At 39.0% G+C, this 5,980-nt stretch overlaps 1 pseudogene; it reads right to left on the bottom strand.

Moving 5' to 3' along the window:
- Positions 1 to 311: 311 nt before the first annotated feature.
- On the bottom strand, positions 312 to 1,823 carry LOC137241627 (glucose-6-phosphate 1-dehydrogenase-like; annotated as a pseudogene).
- Positions 1,824 to 5,980: the final 4,157 nt, after the last annotated feature.

Raw genomic sequence — 5,980 nt, 5'->3', positions numbered from 1 at the left:
TATGTTGCGGCAACGGCAATGAGTCCAACGTCAATATATGCGTGATGTTCCCCTTTTCCATTGTTTCCATATATGTCGCTGCAGTGGGATTACCTAAGTGAAAGCGGAAACAATTTACTATTATACCCATATATTAATTACTAGGCAAGCTTACCTAAGTAGAGTCCTGGTTCGATTTCATCTAGACTCACTGACCCGCCATCAAGGTCTTCCCGTTGTATTGTGCTAACTTCTTGCAAACGCCTCTGCTGTGTCCTTGTAACTTTGGGACTTGGCCGTCGGCGAAACGTAGAAAACTTTTTATGCAATCCTTAACAAAGGTTGCCCCCCAACACCACAAATTCTACACGCACTGCCGCCTTACGTTCATTCAATGCTTTACCACAACGCAATATAAAGGGTACAAGTCCCCAACGTTCATTGTTCATACGCAGCACACACAATGCATATGTAGGTGCAGTGGAATTCTCTTTAACTGGCGGAGCATTTAAATATCCCACATGTTCATCACATTCTCCATTTGTCTAAGGTTAACGCTGGAATACTTTTCAATTCTCTAACTTTTTCATCGCGTATATAGTCGGGCTGACAGGAATTTGGTTTCTTCATAGCGACCAGCGGGAGTATGTGTAATCAATGGTTTTGCATGACGTCACGTATAATGCCAAATTCATCGAAATAACCACCACGTCCTTGTGTGCCAAATAGTCCTTTGAATGTACTTAGTACGGAAGCTATATTTTCGCGATTCCATGTTGAATTAAGAAAACGATTAGCGAAACGTATAGTCATAAGGTTTTGTACCATTTCCTTTGCTAAATAGTGATTGATGCGATAGATTTTACTTCTTGCCGTCAAGTACTTTTATTATCAACGTTGACAACTCAAGAAACCATTATTTCGTATATATATGTATATTTATCAGAATCCGTTTACGGCATTGGCTCATTTAAATCCTAGTATGCCCTGTTTCCTACAGGAGTGCTTATATTTAAACATGTTGAAAACAATGTATCAACAGAACCTTACCAGTTGTTACAGATAGACCATACTTATTTATCGTCCTTCTTATCCTATGACTCATTGGCGTGTATTGGCGCTCAAAGTCAACACATATGGTATCATATTATTGATTTTCACCTGCCCAAGTAAACTAGGAAAGAATAACTCCTCAATAACTTCTGATCCTAAGGCAGCCAATGGTAGTAATGTTATTATCAGCGTACTAAAACGTTCCTAAGCTTGTTGCTCATCACTTAAGCGCAATGCGATCTATTTGCGTAAATTAGATAAAACATAGAGTTGTACACGTTGTACAAAATTTCGAACATGAGATTCACGTTTACGAAACATCATATGTGGATTAAATATAATATCAAGACGTATTCAAATATGAAAATTCTTGTATATAAGAATGTACACGTGCAATATGTTCGCTTAGTTACGCATTTTTTGTGGTTCGTTTTTATCAATTTCACCCAGTGGACGTACATTCATCACAAACGTGCTTATTATAGTATTCGTCGATAGACTACGCACTTGTGCCAAAGCTATTGCCAACAAACCGGGCCAACTAGCACGTAAGTTTGATTTGACTGCGACTGATCGAATATTTGCGCAACCACCATACGGTTAGGAATTATGCGTGACCCAGTCTCGCAGATATAATTTAGATTTACGTAAGCAGATACCAACGTAGGCACCTGAAGATTAAAAGCGGCTTGATCGCCTGACAAAATTTCATTTTCGAAGACACATTCGCTTATGACGAATTCCTTGGTTATCAAGGATATGAAAAAAAACCTCTTGCTTCTGTACTGCATTATTTCAACTGAGTTCTGCTTACTGAGAAATGCTTACAAGGGTTTTCGTTTATTTCATTCATTGCTTTGCGCTATCACATATTGCTGTCTGTGCCCACTGCCCCGGTAAATGAGAATGGCTGTGCATTATTCACAATGCTTGCGCGATCGCTTACTGTGGGTGTACCTGCTAAGCCCGATTGTACAGCAGCTTGACGCATTTGTTCGACCGAAGCCTTTTTATCCAATCCCATTAGACCATATATCACACCAGTGCCGAATCCGAGACCATATGCAAAGATGCTCTCCAATACCGTGCATCAAATTATCAGAGGTATAGCAATTGCACAATAAAATGCAGCACGACTCCACAAAGGCCGTGCTTTTAACTTAATAGCCAAATCATTCACATGTTCTATACAAATGAAGCAACAAAGCGCTTCCAATGCCAGTACTATAAATCCTACAACCATTTGTAAGATACAAGGCAGCTTACATTAAGGAACAGTATGCTGATAATATTATATAGTCCAAAAAGTATGCAGAAAAATGCTATATTAAACCTGCAAAGAAAAGAAGAAAATCATCCATTAATAAATGCATAAATGGGCATCGCAAAGGTGTGACCACCAACAGCGTGGCCGACGCCACAGTTGGAGCACCCCTTTGCGATGCCGGTACATCTAAAACGAAATTCAAAGAAACCAATATGCCCCATGCCCAATCTCCACCTGAAAATAAAAGAAAAACAAGTAAGGAAGGTTAAGTTCGGGTGTAACCGAACATTACATTCTCAGTTGAGAGCTATGGTGACAACATAAGGGAAAATAACCATGTAGGAAAATGAACCGAGGAAAACCCTGGAATGTGTTTGCATGACATGTGTATCAAATGAAAGGCATTAAAGAGTATTTTATGAGGGAGTGGGCCATAGTTCTATAGGTGGACGCCATTTAGGGATATAGCCATAAGGTGGATCAGGGTTGACTCTAGAATGCGTTTGTACGATATGGGTATCAAATGAAAAGTGTTAATGAGTACTTTAAAAGGGAGTAATCCTTAGTTCCATAGGTGGACGCCGTTTCGAGATATCGCCACAAAGGTGGACCAGGGGTGACCCTAGAATTTGTTTGTACAATATGGGCATCAAACGAATGGTGTTAATGAGTATTTTAAAAGGGAGTGGGCCTTAGTTCTATAGGTGGATGCCGTTTCGAAATATCGCCATAAAGGTGGACCAGGGGTGACTCCAGAATGTGTTTGTACGATATGGGTATCAAATTAAAGGTATTAATGAGGGTTTTAAAAGGGAGTGGTGATTGTTGTATAGGTGGCCGCCTTTTCGAGATATCGCCATAAAGGTGGACCAGGGATGACTCTAGAATGCGTTTGTACGATATGGGTATCAAATGAAAGGTGTTAATGAGTATTTTAAAAAGGAGTAATCCTTAGTTCCATAGGTGGACGCCGTTTCGAGATATCGCCATAAAGGTGGACCAGGGGTGACCCTAGAATTTGTTTGTACAATATGGGTATCAAAAGAAAGGTGTTAATGAGTATTTTAAAAGGGAGTAATCCTTGGCGGCCACCGTGGTGTGATGGTAGCGTGCTCCGCCTATCACACCGTATGCCCTGGGTTCAACTCCCGGGCAAAGCAACATCAAAATTTTAGAAATAAGATTTTTCAATTAGAAGAAAATTTTTCTAAGCGGGGTCGCCCCTCGGCAAGCGCTCCGATTGTATTTCTGCCATGAAAAGCTCTCAGTGAAAACTCATCTGCCTTGCAGATGCCGTTCGGAGTCGGCATAAAACATGTAGGTCCCGTCCGGCCAATTTGTAGGGAAAAATCAAGAGGAGCACGACGCAAATTGGAAGAAAAGCTCGGCCTTAGATCTCTTCGGAGGTTATCGCGCCTTACATTTATTTTTTTTTTATTTATAATCCTTAGTCCCATAGGTGGACGCCGTTTCGAGATATCGCCATAAAGGTGAACCAGGGGTGACCCTAGAATTTGTTTGTACAATGTGTGCATCAAACGAAAGGTGTTAATGAGTATTTTAAAAGGGAGTGGACCTTAGTTCTATAGGTGGACGCCGTTTCGAAATATCGCCATAAAGGTGGACCAGGGGTGACTCTAGAATGTGTTTGTACGATATGGGTATCAAATTAAAGGTATTAATGAGGGTTTTAAAAGAGAGTGGTGGTTGTTGTATAGGTGGTCGCATTTTCGAGATATCGCCATAAAGGTGGACCAGGGGTGACCCTAGAATTTGTTTGTACAATATGGGTATCAAAAGAAAGGTGTTAATAAGTTTTTGTTGTTATATCGGCCTACTAATTTGTAATATAGCGAGTTAATATCGAGCTCAAGGCCTAACAATAATTATTTTATCATTATTATTGTTATAATATATTTTTTCTTAATTGAAAAAATTTTAAATTAGAATAGAAGAAAGAAAAAATTTAGACAACTGCCAAAGCTCGTTGTATAGATCCATTTCGGGAACTGCTAAATTCCTTCATCGGCAACGTTTAGGCGCCGCTGCTATAACCATTCAGCCATCACAGCGGTTTTTTGTTTGTCTTCATTATTCCTACTTCAATTCTGGTTCTTGCCAATTGATATTCACAGCACTGCGACATCTGTTACAGAATAGTTGTGAAAATTGGACTTTGTTTATGGCGATGATGCCATAGTGTCATATTTTATTGACACTTTTTTCCCCGTGCTCTGGGATGTATTAACAATTTTTGTTGTTATATCGGCCTACTAATTTGTAATATAGCGAGTTAATATCGAGCTCAAGGCCTAACAATAATTATTTTATCATTATTATTGTTATAATATATTTTTTCTTAATTGAAAAAATTTTAAATTAGAATAGAAGAAAGAAAAAATTTAGACAACTGCCAAAGCTCGTTGTATAGATCCATTTCGGGAACTGCTAAATTCCTTCATCGGCAACGTTTAGGCGCCGCTGCTATAACCATTCAGCCATCACAGCGGTTTTTTGTTTGTCTTCATTATTCCTACTTCAATTCTGGTTCTTGCCAATTGATATTCACAGCACTGCGACATCTGTTACAGAATAGTTGTGAAAATTGGACTTTGTTTATGGCGATGATGCCATAGTGTCATATTTTATTGACACTTTTTTCCCCGTGCTCTGGGATGTATTAACAATTTTTGTTGTTATATCGGCCTACTAATTTGTAATATAGCGAGTTAATATCGAGCTCAAGGCCTAACAATAATTATTTTATCATTATTATTGTTATAATATATTTTTTCTTAATTGAAAAAATTTTAAATTAGAATAGAAGAAAGAAAAAATTTAGACAACTGCCAAAGCTCGTTGTATAGATCCATTTCGGGAACTGCTAAATTCCTTCATCGGCAACGTTTAGGCGCCGCTGCTATAACCATTCAGCCATCACAGCGGTTTTTTGTTTGTCTTCATTATGCCTACTTCAATTCTGGTTCTTGCCAATTGATATTCACAGCACTGCGACATCTGTTACAGAATAGTTGTGAAAATTGGACTTTGTTTATGGCGATGATGCCATAGTGTCATATTTTATTGACACTTTTTTCCCCGTGCTAATAAGTATTTTAAAAGGGAGTAATTCTTAGTTCCACAGGTGGACGCCGTTTCGAGATATCGCCATAAAGGTGGAGCAGGGGTGACCCTAGAATTTGTACAATATGGGTATCAAAAGAAAGGTGTTAATATGTATTTTAAAAGGCAGCAATCCTTAGTTCCATAGGTGGACGCCGTTTCGAGATATCGCCATAAAGGTGGGCCAGGGGTGACTCTAGAATTCGTTTGTGAAATATGGGTATCAAACGAAAGGAGTTAATGAGTATTTTAAAATGGAGTGGGCCTTAGTTCTATAGGTGGACGCCTTTTCGAGGTATCGCAATAAAGGTGGACCAGGGGTGACTCTAGACTTTGTTTGTACGATATGGGTATCAAATGAAATGTTAATGAGTATTTTTAAATGGGAGTGGGCCTTCGTTCTATAGGTGTTCGCCTTTTCGAGATATCGCCATAAAGGTGGACCAGGGGTGACTTTAGAATATGTTTTTACGATATGGATATCAAATGAAAGGTGCTAATGAGTATTTTAAAATGGCGTGGGGCTTAGTTCTATAGGTGGACGCCTTTTCGAGATAT

The sequence above is a fragment of the Eurosta solidaginis genome, chromosome 2, assembly GCF_040869045.1.
Source record: "Eurosta solidaginis isolate ZX-2024a chromosome 2, ASM4086904v1, whole genome shotgun sequence".
In the NCBI taxonomy this organism is placed as follows: Eukaryota; Metazoa; Arthropoda; class Insecta; order Diptera; family Tephritidae; genus Eurosta; species Eurosta solidaginis.
This window is presented reverse-complemented; position numbering and strand designations above follow the sequence as displayed.